This window comes from Mustela erminea, chromosome 8 (assembly GCF_009829155.1).
Source record: "Mustela erminea isolate mMusErm1 chromosome 8, mMusErm1.Pri, whole genome shotgun sequence".
Taxonomy (NCBI): Eukaryota; Metazoa; Chordata; class Mammalia; order Carnivora; family Mustelidae; genus Mustela; species Mustela erminea.
In genome coordinates, this window is record NC_045621.1 from 85,136,510 (window position 1) to 85,152,527 (window position 16,018).

At 36.8% G+C, this 16,018-nt stretch overlaps 1 long non-coding RNA gene across 4 annotated transcripts in view; it reads right to left on the reverse strand.

Annotated features, from left to right (window-relative positions):
* The window catches only part of LOC116597891, a 69,400-nt gene that overhangs the window by 20,641 nt on the left and 32,741 nt on the right, over positions 1–16,018 (reverse strand). For 2 of the 4 annotated variants that reach the window (XR_004288834.1, XR_004288833.1), the window contains exons 4-6: positions 14,299–14,491; positions 6,611–6,838; positions 2,478–2,541 (exon numbers count right to left, since the gene is read on the reverse strand). This is a non-coding gene — a long non-coding RNA (uncharacterized LOC116597891). Of the gene's footprint in view, positions 1–2,477; positions 2,542–6,610; positions 6,842–14,298; positions 14,492–16,018 lie in introns of all 4 variants that reach the window. The other 2 variants (XR_004288836.1, XR_004288835.1) reach the window with 2 other exon arrangements.

A 16,018-nucleotide genomic window follows, 5' to 3' on the forward strand; every position in this document is an offset into this window, starting at 1 on the left:
TTAGTTTGGCTATGCTGGCCAGAAACAGGTAAAAAACAGAGGCAAAACTTGGAAATATATGAATCTTAAATTGTGATATGAATTCAATCAATGTACTTTATTTGCTTTTCTTATCCATTCATCTCTGAAACTAGTATCTTTAATACAGAAATGGAGGGGAGTAGAAATGAAGACATTTCTTTATTTTTCTTGAAAAAGTGATCATTTTGTGGGAGCAGTGTAGTTTTTACATTTGATCAAGCCTGGTTACCATGGATGATGTGACATGATGACCTGGTGGGCGAAATTATTCACGTGCCAGTCATGTAATGATGGATAAGAAAATCATTCCCATTACCACACTGTGTTCAGCAGACACTTGGCGGTTAAACAGGACTATTTCTTAGCCAGTGTGGTGGCAGCCTTTCACTGAGAGCCAAAGGAGAGGGAGGCTCATTATGTAGGAAACAATGATCCTTATTCACTCAACATGGAAACTTGCCTTACAAGAGCACATTGGACAGCTCTGGGCTGGAACAAAAATGCCATATCCCCTTTTATCAATGGAACAGAAACCCAGGATCAACATGCCTGGCTTGGAATGCTGCCTACTGGTGATAGAAATGGATATATTCAGGCATTTGTTTATTTATGATAATTTCCATGGATGGTGTGGTGTGAGGGGGTGGGGGTTGCTTACTATCTACCCCTGCTGGAACAGGTCTGTTTTGTGGGAGGAGGAGGGGACAGCTCACAGGTGCCAATAAAGAACGTAACTATGCAGTGTTAACTCTGAAGTTAATATGAAGTCATATGTCCACTGGAGACAACTAATTAGATACATAATGTTGATAATGGGAGAATGTTTTTTCTATTATTTTTAACCTAAACATAGGATAATAGCATGCAGAATATCTATGCCCAGGACCAAAAGAATGTCATGAGCTACGTATGGAAGCAATGTGTCCTGGTAAAAAGCTCGAACATTATGAAGCATTTCCTAAGAATAATAGAGGATGACGGGACCAATGAATCTATAGAAGATTTTGACTATCCTGTTACTCATCTCTTGCCTCTGGATTTTGTTATTTACACAATGGGAATCTGAAACGGAATTTACTCTCCAATACTCATTATGAGAAAAATGAATATAAAGCTTATCAAGTCTATTATTTGTACGAATGCTCCAGGATGAGTATTGAGATTCTTGCACATATTTTATCTCTCTTCTAATTATTTAGAGAATCTTTGAAGGCAGGCACAGAGTGGAGTGATTATTTCCTCATTGCCAAAGTCAGGCAGGAAACACAAGTGGATGAACAGCATGTTGGAAGAAAAAAAGAGCCAGAAAATACCATATCCGTGTCCTCGAAGAGATTTTATATAACTCAATAATTCTCATTCAAGGGAACTGGCTTCAAGTTATACTGGTGTTCCCAGTCCTCCCTCTTCATGCAAGGTACGGATGACACGATTTTCTCAGCATATACTCAGTTGAGTATTTCTAATGGCATCCATGTTGGCGCTATTTTCCACGTAGGCATGGAGGGATGTCTTCATCATTTGCAGGAGTCTGGGGTTACTGCCAAAGGCAATGATCCAGCTCCACAGGCAAGGGAAATAGATAATTCTGGTTCCCGAAGCAGCATTGTGTCCAGTAACACCTGAGCAGTGAAAATCCTGTGGTGTCTTCATTTAAGAGCCAGGAAATTCCATGTGTTTATGGAATCAAGTTCTCTCCTACGTGGAGTGACTGTTTATTGTTAAGTACCCATGAAAGGAAATCTGTAGTCAACCAGCAGCCAGACAGTCACACGTTCACCATGCATCTATGCCCCAGTGGCTCCAGTTCCGAACCAACTGCTCAGGAGTTATAGGATAACTAATTCACTCGGTCCTATGTCTTCCGGAAACTATGTGTGTAGTTGTGGTTCACTGGTTTAGTGACGTGAATGAGGGGAATGCACTGCACTTCAAATCTCTCATTACACCTTAATTAGGACCCCAGCTAGAAATATCAATGTTTTAACAACTTAGCAGACAAGGTTTCTTTTTTTTCTTTAATCACTTTTTGCAAAGCAGATTGACGTTGTTATTGTTGTTGTTGTTGCTGTTTCTTTTTCCTCCAGATTGAGGATCCATAGCTAAGTACCTTAACAGGAGAACTAAGGCTGTGGTCTTTCAGTTTGCATCTTCAGATTAGTCAGAGAAAATGTGATGCATGTAACACTAAACATAGAACATATATTATTAAGGAGTAACAAATTTATAATTATGAAGTTTTTGTTGTTCTTCAATATTGTTTTCAGTGTTTGTGGATTTTTTTTTTTTTAAAGCAGGAATTTTGCCCGGAAGCAAGTCATACTTTTTTGTTTTGATTTGTTTTGTTTTGTTTGTTTGTTACTTAGCAAATTCTCAAGCAATTTAAAAAATTTCACATTAGTTTTTACCTTAGAAACTTGCCTTGGGACCACCAGTTACCAGTGTTCTTAACTTACCTGAGTAACTTCCTCTGTTAGGTACAAATTTGTTGCAGAAAACTCATCTGAGTGTTTGTAACATCTGTATCATAAATAATAAAAAACTAGTTTTTAGGTGCCAGTATAGTAAAAGTCTTTACAGCAAAATAGGAATAACATCTTGTTTTACTTATTTATAATTATTTAAATATTTACCTTTCACCAAAACAAGGTTATAATAAATTTCCAATTAACAGCAAAATACAATTAAATCATTACTTCAAAAATCCACCTTTAAATCAAAGAAAGAAGACAAACATACTAAAATTTAATCTCTCCTTTGGGGCAAGAGACAGCTTACAGGTTCTAGTCAGCCAGCTAAATGACAGTCAGAAAAGATCATGTGACTGGGGTCTAAAAACTAATTAATCTCCATAAAGCTGTAAGTGAGGTAGGTAAGATGACTTGAAATCTGATTACATTATTGCATTTAAGGGGAGAAAATGCAGCATGTATTTTTCATGTTGATTTTAACCACCTGAGCCCTTAATGACGTTTTGTACCTTGGAAGAAACCTCATATTTCATCCATATTTAAAAAGAACTATAAAGATGCTACCATCATTAGTATATGATTTACACATTTGGTGTAAATAATATGAAAATAAATCATGTAGGATGCCTTTGTAAAGTTTTCAAAGAATAAGTAATTCTTTGAAAAGTAGATTCATTGTAAAAAGAGCAGCCATAAATCCTAAGAGTAAAAGAAATTGACAAAGATATGTAAAGGAAATAATAATTTTACTATTCCTACCCCTATTTCCATAAAAAGCAAATGATTAGGTAGTATATTTTAGCTATTGGACATTTATGTGCTACATTTTTATTAGTTCTAAAGTTAAAATCCTATTCAAAATTATTCTGAAAATTGATTAAAATATGGTATTCTCTACTGCTTCCATTATTCTAGTCACACACAACATATATAAATACTTTGAATGTTAGAAGGATTCATTCAGAAGCCCATGGAACCTTCTTGTCTATTTCACAGCTAATTTTTTTTTTTTTTTTTTTTTTTTACTGTTTTAACATTTGAGTAAAAGAAACTTCCAAGCAATGGTTCTTTAAACACACCCTCCTTTTATCTGCAAAAGAACAAGGATTATAGAATAATAATTTGGAACATTGTCTGGAATGCCCTGAAAATAATCCTTATTAGATTGGAATGAGCCCTGGAAAGTGGGCCTGCAGGGGCAGGGTGTGAGTATATGTGTGTAAGAGAGAGCAAGAAAGAGACAGTGATTTGTCGTTTTATTAATTAGCATTATCAATCATAGATTATACAAATCATAAACAGTCTGCAAAAATTTTATTTAAAAAATTGTAAGTGCTGCATTTGGCTAAAAATATAAGCCAGGGAATTTATTACTCTGAGGTAATCTATTGCATACTGAACACAGAGAGAGTTGACAGGCAGAATATGTCCTATACTTTGTTTTATTAAAATTATAATTATTTTTAAAATAATATTAATGAATGTATAAAGAGACTGAATCATGAAAATTGAGTACCTCTCATTGAGAATCTGAAAACACTTTATAGATGAAAGACTCCTTCTGTCCTATATTTTACATGAACAAGTTTTTGTGAGTTAAGGTATATTCACTATTTGAGGACAAAACTATCATTTTTCATCTTGTCAAAAAGACTAAGAGCTACTCAAGTTCTTCCCAGTATGCAAACTTCAGAGGAGCCATAAAGAGTGGGTATAATTTAAGATTCAGAAGATAAGAAATATCTTTTGCTCCTTCAGTTGTCTTGTCTCTAATCTCTTTAAGGTGAATGTGCTTGTATACAGACTGCAGCACAGGCAGAGATGCACTTGTGCACCCGGTGAGAGGAGGAGCCCTGAGGAAACTCTAGAGGTGTCTGGAGAGACAGAGTGACGGCCAATCACAGGATCCCATGCCTGGAAGGAGAGCCACTCCATCTTTTCCAGCCTCTGCCTTCATACCCTTCTAATCTGCTCTGTGTCCTTTCCTATTATTCTCTATCTTTCCACTTTGCCTTTAGATACAGAACATGGAAAACCTTTTCCCTGACCTGAATAAGCATTTATGAGCAGTTACTTCCCGAGTTCGATGAATATTTTTAGACCTTAGAAAGCACTGTGGTTGTAACTTTCTATGAATGATGATGTCAGTTAAAATCTTATTACAAATATTTAAAATGATCACTGCTTAAACATCCCAGGTCTGGATTTCAGGATTCCTGAAGATTTGCAGCATTAAGGGAACTCTTGCTAATGGGTTAACTAGTCATTAAAGCTGAAAGGAGGCCAAGATGAAAACTGGAAAACTCTGGGGGTGCCTGGGGGGCTCAGTGGGTTAAAGCCTCTGTCTTCAGCTCAGGTCATGATCCCGGGGTCCTGGGATGGAGTCCTGCGTCGAGCTCTCTGCTCAGCGAGGAGCCTGCTTCCCTTCCTCTCTCTCTGCCTGCCTCTCTGCCTACTTGTGATCTCTGTCTGTCAAATAAATAAATAAAATCTTAAAGAAAGAAAGAAAGAAAGAAAGAAAGAAAGAAAGAAAGAAAGAAAGAAAGAAAGAAAGGAAGGAAGGAAGGAAGGAAGAAAGAAAGAAAGAAAGAAAGGAAGGAAGAAAAAGAAAACTGGAAAATTCTGAAAGTTTATGTCAAGAATTTCTAAAATGTTTTAAATGCAAAATAATTCACAAAAATATTATTTTAAATTGTTTTGAAGAATGTTTAATGGGATCTAAGGGCATAAGCTATGGTACTGTCTGAGAAACTCTAAATTCTAATCAGAATTTTGTTCGATCTGGTGATGATGCAAGATTGCCTGGCCATTCTCACCAACTGCACCACAGAAAAAGCGCATGAGCCTATGCACAGTCAGTTCTGCCCTTACATAATCGAATACACAAAGCTTGACACCCAGGGTTAAGAAAAAAGGGATGGCAAGGAATGAAAAAGTTGAAAAGGACAATTCAAAGAAAAAGTGGATGTGATCCTCTATCCTGATATTCTTCCCCTCAACTATTTTTTATGCTCAACATTCCAGAATGGTTCAGCAATTCAAAAAAATCCTGAGAACAAAAAATGTGTCAACAGTACAACACATTGAATGTTTTTGCTGCTTCAAAGTGTACCCTCAAAGTCTTGCGTTTTTAAGCATTAATTTGTATAAATGGCGTAAATTGTCAACTCCTCTGCAATGGTGACCTGAGTTTTGTTTGGGTTCTGCACTGAGGTTTCTTCTTCCACTTCCTTTCTGTCTGTCAAGGTATTTCCTAACACATTCTGAAATTTGGGCTTAAATTGAGACCTAGTTTGACAATTGAGGTCCAGATTTATGAAGACCAAGACTCCTCCTGCTTAGTTTGATTTGAGAGAGAGAATGTGTGTGTCTGTGACTGATTCTGTACTTACTTATTTTTTTCATCTTATCTACTTATTTACAGACAAAACATTAGACAAAAATCTATTTTGAAAACACTTTAATAGAAAGATAGTAGACAAATTCTCATTTTATATAAAAGCTACTTCAACTATTAATCATGATTACAGAAAATTCCCATTGGGACAGGATATCATTTAACTTCCAAAAACTAGAGGCAGTGACAGCATTTTTTTTTAAAAGCTCTCCAATGTAATAATTTTGTGTAAAGAAAGATTGTACAACCTAATCTTTGAAAGAGCTAAAATTACCAATCAAATATACATAACCTATTTCATTTGTGAAGGTCTTGATTTTATGTATTATTTTGGCTTCGTTTTAACAAATATACTTGGCCATAATGAAAATAAACGTGCTGAAGTCTCGGAGGTCTGAGACAAGCTATAACACATTTCTGCACCACAGGGTGGGCTCGTGGGATACCTACTGAGAAAATGCATGCCCACTGAGCATGCCCAGACTATTAAAATGAATTGACATGTTAATGCTGACAGGAAAAGAGCACAAGAGAGCTTGCTAAATTACTGCTCAGTCAGGCACTAGGAATTCCTGAGTGGCTAACTCCTGAGCAAAACCCACTGCAAGCACAACAACAACAACAAAACTTTATTGTCAAATGCACCCAAACAAACAAACACGAACAGGGTTGTCATGTTAGTCATCCACCTACCCATAAATCATATGGATTTTAATCATACCTGCCACCTTCGCTGCTTATCCCCAGAGAAATTGTTTTCTTTTTGCTCCCTCCTTCATTCACTTTCAATTATCTGGAAGCTGTTTCGCGTGTTTATTTATTTATCTAAAGTTCACATACAGTATGCATGCACAAATTTTCTCCAGGGGTCTGGACCAGGCAGATCATACAAGGACGCAGTGGAGCGTAGCAGCTAACAGCTCAGATGAATGTACTCAGTCTCAAAAACCTGCTTTGGACCATGATGACAAGGAAAGGGGAGGACAGAAAGTAATTAGTGTGTGTACAATGATTGATTATGGCTTAATATTCAGGCATTTCACCTTTAGACCACTCTAGGTAGATGTAGAGAATGATGAAACAGGAAATCCTTGTGGTTTTTGATAAGTGCGGGGAAAAAAGTTAAAAAAAAAATTAAAAACCCTGCCTTTCCACATTTAAGTCATTAGCTGTCTCTTCGGTGGAGGTGGAATAAAGTTTATTCACTTTTAAACAAATGTGTTTGATCAGTCCAGTTCACTGCATTTAAGAATTGTTCAAAATCTCACATATTAAGACGAGCGTAAATAAGTGACTTGTAGCCTTGGGCAGGCAGAGAGGAGACGAAAGGAAGCTGCACATTTCAGAGGAAATTACCCCGTCTCGCCGCCATGTTGTCTTACTCTCATGAACAACTTCAGAAAATGATACCAATTTGGCTACTCAAGGAATAAGTAGTGAACTCTTTCTGACCTTTTCTCAGCTCTAGGAGGTGAAAGAGTAGCACAGACCCATTGTGGAGCCTGTACTCTTGAGACACAAAAAATCATTTTCATGAGACAAAATTGGGCATAAGGTAGATATGCTAGTTCTGGGAAACTCAAAAGAAAGAAAACTTTCACTTTATTATAGCTGTCAAATTCAAGGGTTTTTTGATGCTGTGGAGTAAGTCATGATGGCTTTTTATGCACATTCTGATCTATACTGGCCAAGCTGTGTATCAGCTCCATCTCTAGCTAGAATCTGTTTAGAACACCCATAGAAATTAAAAGGATCACATGGAGTTTGACATTTTGCAAAATGAAAGAATAATGGATGTATTATGTTGTGAGAGTTTTTTTCTTTTAATAAAAATGTCTAACTGACCCTTGGGAAGCTTGGCTGGAAGTTGAGAAGTCTGAATCATTTTTCTTTCTCTTTATGCTCAAAAAATATAAGAATGTAATTTTTTTCAGCTCATATTTCTTTTGATATTTCAGTAAATTTAAGTTAACTTTCTTGTACATAAAGCATAAATTAAATAGTCTAAGTTTACCCTAAAATAATTTGGTGTCTTATATTAACTTAGCAGTTTATATCCAAATGCCCAATAATCAAATATTCCTGCTCTATTTCCTTTTATGTTTTACCTCTTATCACTGTGGCCAAGAACATGCCACAAAACACAAGAAGAGTTGGATCTTTAATCTCAAGTCTAAATAGAATAATAATCCATATCATATTGCATATAAAATCTTGGTCTTCCTAAAGTGCTAGAATATTTATGCAAAGTAGGCCCTTAAGAAAATATTTGGGGATGGAAAACATCATTGAGTCACACTTCACAGATATTTTGCTATCATACATACATATTTTAAAGTTTGTGATCATGATTTCATGTTTTCTATAATCTCCCTTAAAAAATTCTAATCACTAATTTATTCAAGATATTTATTTAGTACCTAATGTATGTTGGGTAGGTATCAATCACAGTGTCTTGACTGAAGTAGTCCTTAATTGTTGCATAGATATAGATACAGATATATAAATTGATATATAGATATTCCAGACTCTTCCTGTCTAGCCACCTCATTTCAAAAATATCAACTGCAAAGTTCAAGATTAGATTAAACTGAACATGAGTTAGCTGCCCTGAAATAACCAAAATATGTCAGTTATTTTTAATGTAGAAAAGAAAAAGGTCAACAGTCTGTATTGCTCTATGTGCATTACAGAAGTGAGAAGACAAGGGAGCCCAGAGCAGAACATAGAGCATCACAGAATTGCAGAAATCCCCAGAAAGACTGAGAAGGAAGAGTCAAAGAGATTGAGGGAGCTAAGGAGAATGTGAAATGGGAAGAGAATATTTCAAGACAGAGAAGTTAATATTGCCCAAAGGTCAAACAACATGGGGACTGAAAAGGATCTTTTGATTTAGTAAGACGACATTGTTGCTGATCTTGCCAGAGTGGTGGAGTAAAAGCCAAATGGCAGTGGTTTTAGAAATAAATAGAAGAAAATGAAGATATGACTAGAACTGAAAAAGTATCTTTAAGAGTTTTTCACTGAGAGGGGAAAGCGAAAGATAAGACCATAGCTAGAGCAGGGATCTGAGTTGGAAGGAAGATATTGGGGACACCATACCACAATCACCTACGCTGTAGTCTGTGTCTGGCTCCTGGAATGGTGCAGCACAGACCGAGCAGCCCTATCCAGTGTCACTGTTACTGTTTCTGTGTTTGGTCAGTCATTTTTTAAATAGGAGAGTCTTTAGCAAGTTGAAGTGTTCATGCAAAGTGGCCAATAGTGAAGAATAGTTTAGAGATACTAAGGAAAGAGAGAGATGTTCAAAACAAGTGTGATTAAGGATTGGCTACAGGGGTACAGTGGGGCATCTCTTCTTCTCTAAACAAGTATGAATTCAGGTCAGCTTATATCCTATCACTCGCAGTTCTTCCATAGATGTACACATGGCCAACCTACATAAAAAAGCCCATTTGTGCCCTGGCCAAACCATTTATAAATTTTATCTTTTATATCAGGAACATGTGACATTATTTATGTGAAGTAGAAGAAATTTTAGCTGTTTTTTCATTGTCCTATCCCTAACTTCTAGAGCACAGCCAATGAGAGGCGCTTAATTAATATTTGTAGCTATTTTAGTAATTTGTAAAATCGTATTATTTCCTTGAAGAAGATACTGTTTGTCCAGACAACAGAGAATTCACATTTTTCTCATGTTGGCAGATTTTGATTTTGTTCTCACATATCCTCCATCTCTTCCCCAGCAACTCAAGAGAATTGGAATTAATTGGTCTTAGCAAGTTGCAGTTAACCTATCAGTCTGTTTACCAAGGAATTGTTTTATGGTAGGCATGTATGTGTTCCAGGACTGGCCAAAGAAATACTTGGAGCCATTACCTTAAGGGATTCTGGAAAATGTTTCCTTGCTAATAAAAAGAAACTTAGAGAAGAAATACATTGTATCTTCCACTCTATATCAATTTGTCTCCATTTCACACCTGGAAATAGGACACCCATTTTATAAGCATGTAAAGAACAAACTTGCTGAGATTACTAGGGAAGAAAAACTTCTGCCGTTGAACAAGTTAACTCTGACTTTGTTTACTCACTCAACTCTATTCCACTGACACCCTACCAAGTGCCAGGGGATAGTAGAAACAATAGCCATAATCCCTAATTTGAAAAGTTTATAATCTCCTTGTTTTGAAGACAATGTGTCTACAAATAGGTTAGAAGACACAAAAGAAGCTTTACAAATACGAGTTTCCTATCTGAAGGCTTGCCTGGGGACAGGCAAATTGACTTGGGCTATTACAAATTGACTTGGGCTATTGACATATTTAGCAAGATAGTTCTAATATAATGTAATATAGTCTTAGGAGTGACATTCCATCACCTTCTGCATATTCTATTGGTCAGAAGCAAATTACAGATCCCACCCAAATTCACGGGGAGGGCATTATACCCACCCTTGAATGTGGGAGTTTTCAGTCATCTTAGCTTATCTACCACAGTCCACCATTTGGCTATCAATAATAAACATCCTTCCAACATGTAAAATAAATTCACCCCCTCCACAGTTTCCAAGAGTCTTATGCCAGTGTAGCATCAGCTCAAAATTTAAAAGCTTATCATTTAAATTAAGTCCAGGTAACAATGAGGTTTCTGGACATAATTGTTAAGAACAGATAGCTTTGAGACATTTCTCTCCTGTAACGCTAAGAACACGATTATTTGCCTCTAACAAACTCAATATAAAGTGGTGGGACAGACAGAAATAACATTTATAGACATCCCAGTTCAAAAGGGGGGAAACATGGAAGATAAAAACAAGTCAACATTCCATGTCAGTTCTGAAACCAGCCAAGCAAATGTTTGGCTTTTTTTTTAATTAGATTTCAATGACTGGGAATAATTCTCTGCAGTTTTAGGCTTCACTGTATGGCTCTCAGTTTTGTTTTTTGAGTCACTCTTCCTTCTTCATGAAAGGTGCACCAGTTGACTATGTCTATCAGTAAGTACCTCCTGCCAGTAGAATTGTGGAGGTCTGACATCTTCATTTCATATGGTACTCTGTTTTTTGTTGGTTTTGTTGGCCTTGTTTTTTGTTTGTTTGTTGTCGAAGCTGATAGTGACTTTTTAAAAAACTTTTATTTAAATTCCAGTTACTTAACATACCATGTAATATTAGTTTCAGGTATATAACATAGTGATTCAACACTTCCATCTACAATAGCCAAATTATGGAAACAGTCTATGTACTAATTGACTGATGAATGGATAAAGAAGATGTGATACACACACACACACACAGGACTATTACTCACTCTTAGAAAAAGATGAAGTCTTGATATTTACAATGACGTGGATGGAGTTAGAGTGTATCATGTTAAGCAAAATAAATCAAAGACAAAAACCATATGATTTCACTCATACATGGAATTTAAGAAATAAAACAAATGAACAAAGCGGGGGAGGGGGAGGAGAGAGACAATCAAGAAACAGACCTTTAACTATAGTGACAGTGACTTCTGTATCAAAACAATTATCTCAAGTATTTTCTAGATCTCCTATGGATTTTTTTTTTAAAGATTTTATTTATTTATTTGACAGAGAGAGATCACAAGTAGGCAGAGAGAGAGGAGGAAGCAGGCTCCCCGCTGAGCAGAGAGCCCGATGCGGGACTCGATCCCAGGCGCCTGAGATCATGACCTGAGCCGAAGGCAGCAGCTCAACCCACTGAGCCACCCAGGCGCCCTCTCCTATGGATTTTAATGAGGTTCACATCATTAAACAAAACCCCGCTCCATGATCTTTTTGAGACAATCTCTCTACCCTGGTGTCCTGCTAAAATGGCTAAGGGATACTATGCTTAATTTAGTAGAATATTTATGATTTGGTTGGGAAAATCTGTGAGGTATATTATTAATCTCCTGATAGGTCCCTTTTTGTGACTTAATAGCCTAAATTTTTCATCTTTCTGAAGCTTTAGTAAAAGGTTAAACAGTCACACCCTCAACTTTTTTTTTCCTGAGCAAGCATTCCTGACAGTGAATCTCTTAATGTTGATTCCAACACCCCTCTCCCAGTTTGGAGAGACTGAGAATTTTCAAAATCATCAAATCTTGGTTCTTTTTCAGTAGTTCTTCTCTTATTTTTTGCCTTCTCACATTTTACTACAGTCAGGAAACATAAATAGGACAATACCTTCACCACTCTGCTCAGAAATCAGCTATATAATGAAATTTATCACCTACATTTCTGCTTTTCGTATAACTGCAGGAGACAATTTTGCTGAGCTTTCTGCTACTGTATAACAAGAATCCCTCCAGTTTTCAACAGCACACTCTTCATTGTGGGCCCTCAGTGATAGCATCCTTAGTGTCTAGATATCTGCCCTAACTAGGCATTTTCTATCCTGCTTATCAAAATTCCTCCTGCCTCTGCCCATAGTGTGGTTCAAAGCCACTCATGGATTTTTAGTTATTAGTTTTCTATACCATGTAACAAATTACCACAACCTTAGTGCCTTAAAACAACATGTATTTATTACTTCACTGTTTCTGTGTGTCAGGAGTTCAGGTGTGTCTTGGCTGAGTCCTCTGTAAGGACACACAATCAAAGTGTGAGTAAAGGCTGCAAATGTCATTTGAAGGCTTAAATTCACTTCCAGGTTCATTCAGGTTGATGGCAGAATTCATATTTATTTTGACTAAAAAAATGAGAGAGCTAACTTCTTGCTGGCTATTGGTGGGAGGCTTTCCTTAGCTCCTTGCCATTTGGGCCTCCTAAGATGATGGCCTCTTACTATTTCAAAGCCAAAAAGAGAGGGAAGTCTCTAAAGCAAGTCTGCTAGCAAAGACAGGTGGGTTATTATAAAATGTTACATATACATGGGAGTGACTCCTATCACCTCTGCCACATTCCATCGGTTAGAATCAAGTCAAAGTTCTCACCTATTCTCAAAGAGAAGATTATAACAAAAGTGTGAGCACGGGTGTGTGTTATGGATTGAACTGTGTTTCTCCAAAACTCATTCATTAAAGTCTGACCCCAAGTACCTTAGAATGTGACTTAATTTGGATACAGAGCCTTTAAAGTTATAAGTTAAAATGATGGTATTAGTTGTGCTTTAACCTGATGTGACTGTTGTCTCTAGAAGAAGAGATTAAGAGAAAGGTACAGAGGAAAGACCATATGAAGACACAAAGAGAAGATGGCTATCTCAAGCCCAAGAGAGAGGTTTCAGAAGAAACCAACCCCAATGACGCCTTGATCTTTAGACTTTAATTCTAGAGTTGTAAAAAATAAATTTATGTTGTTAAAACCACCCAGGCTACTGTATTTTGTTACAAGGAAGCCTTAGCAAACTAATTTAGTGTGCTCGCTCACTGGGGATAACCATTGTGTCTGTCCTCCACAATTCCAGAAATTTGTGATGGTTCCAAGACATGGTCTTAAGGAACTCTTGGTGTTCTTCTGAGGTGCCTTCCTCAGAAAGTGGGGGTGAATAGGGCAAACATAAAGGAGTCTAGGGCTCTAACTCCTTTTCAGTGAGAGACTTATGCTTTAATCTGTTCTAAATATGTGAATTCTACCTTATGAGAGATCCTTCCAAATTCAAAGAATTTCTGTAGTCTTATTTGATATGTCCTATCCCAGAAAAACATCCTTCCTATAGAAATTGTACTGATCATCAAAATAGCAGTGGGCTAGTTAAATTTAAGAGATTTATTAAACTCTAATAGCCACTCTGATACATGCCAGTTTGGCAATTTTGAACAAGTCCCCTAAGCATTGTGGCCTTTTAGTTTCTTCACCCATAAAAATAGGAGTTTGGACAAAATGTTTCTAGATTCCTTTCTATCTCTCAGTAATGTAAATCATAGCTGTCTACACATTTTGTTGTTTATCACTTTGCTTCTGTTTCTGTACTTATAGGGGAGAGATAATAAGATAATGCTCTATTATACAAAGTTTATTTCGCCTAATCAGTGACGAAGATTTCTCATCATTAAAAGCTAAACATAGATTTGTACAGAAAAGGAACTTGACAGTATTTCCCCGGCATTAGAAGGATGCATAAGAGCTGTATGTTGAACACTGACAGCAGGTTTTTTTTTTTTTTTATTTCTGTTACTTGTCTGTGAGAAAGAAAATGAGATTAGACATAATAGATTGGAACTTATTTTTATAAGTTCTGTCAGTGCAGAAGAGTCTTCCCCAGTCAATCTGAAGAGACAACATTTTTGTATAAATCATAAATCACAGTTTTTAACCTTTCTGTTTTCAGACTTTATAGAGCTGAGATGTCCCTTTGGTGTCTGTGTAAAACCAGCGACAAATTAGAAAGTGAAAATCAACTTCTTTTGTTCCCATGCCAGGGACCTCATTTGTTTTTGTATTGCTTTGAGCTTCTTTACTCACTGATATGGGAGTCTCAGTCCATGAGGAATTCTTTATTCTCACACCTGTAGTCTGAACTTGCTGCCATAGTTAAAACTTTATAATTTTGCTGGGTGCTGTCAGAACTCAGCCCGGAGACTACAGACAAATTTACCTTCATTCACCAAATATTCATTTCCTTTAGGCAGCGGTTCCAAATGTGCGGTCAGCCTGACTTTAAAAAAGAAAAAAAAAATAAAGAAAGAAAAAAATAAAAACTTTCAATGTTCCTTTAATTCTTGGTTGTCACCTATCCTGTCCTCAGAATTCCAACCCCTTCTGTCTCCAGTTTCCACAATGAAGGTCCCTGAACAAAACTCTTTGAATACTTAAAAGGCCAAGTTTCTAGAACTATGTCAAGATAGCATGAGCTCTCTGATGTATGGGTGACAGGCAAGGACTAAATTGGGCCACGTTAGCTGAATTATCCAAACCTATAGGGGGCAGGATTCCACCTGGTTGGGATCTTCTACTGGAGTAAACTCAGGAACCAGCGTTTATGAAATGAAATGGGCTGTAAGGGAACAGCCAAAGTGACGGCAGATTTTGTGTTCAATGACCGTATGGTTTTCATTATCTTGTGCTCAACGAAGAATTCATCCAAAGAACAACCAAATGAAAGCAATGTGTAAACCATGTCAACCCATCCTTGGATGAATGTGTCACATTGGCTCTGTTGTCTAATGGTGATTGTGCAAAGGTGGGGAAAGGAGAGGGGAAGAATTAGGAAAAGTAAAGGTAGTGTGAAAAGAAGGTACAGTAGGAGCAAGAAAAAAGAAATGTGTCAGCCATTCAGCTGTCTCATTATGTAGCTTCCCACACTCACCAAAGATGTAATTCATCCTGCAGGTGCAAACATTGTTGGCTTTCTCATAGACTCTTGACGGATGGACCGGATGTATGTTTCCTTACCCCAGATGCTCCTTAAGAATACCGACAATGAGATAGGGGATTGTGTGCACCTGAATCAGCACATTCACTGAGTCTTATTTGTCTCATTTCTTGTTTAAAGAATCGGTGGTGCTGTGCACAGAGCAACAAAACTAGGCAGAGGGCTTTTTTTTTTTTCTTTCAATACAGAAAGATGGCCAATCTAAACACCATTTTGAATCACTTCTTATAACTGCCTCTGAGATAAATATGACACTACTGCCTTGATTACTTATCACCAAGAGACACATTAGTGGACAATGATCAGAACACATGACAATATTGCATCCTGAAATAAAATTCATCCTTATGTTTTCTACAAGGTTTTCAAGAATTTAAGATGGGTTTTTCCACTATCAGTTAAGGGGGAAAAGAGATTTTTTCCAAGTCACTTGAAAAGATAATACAGTAGAAATAGGAATGTCCATTCTATCTGAATCAGTGACCCCCTCCCTGCTCATTAGCTCCCACCAACTTTGAGGATCCAAAATCCCAAACAAAACTAACTCTTTTCTGGTTGAAGTTCCATTGACTCTTGGCAAAAAGCAACTTCCTGGTTCAAAGAAAAAAGGCTTATAAAAAAGCTCACAAGGCTTCTTAGACATCAAATGAGTCTTACGAAACCACATTTTGATGAGCTAAGTGTAAATGAATCAGAAACACATGGATTAAATTTCCCTTGAAATACACATGGGTTTGAAAATCAAGGAAAAAGTGTTTAGCCAAATGTGTTTTGGGTTTTCTTGAACTGAAAACATTTGAAAAAAGTTGA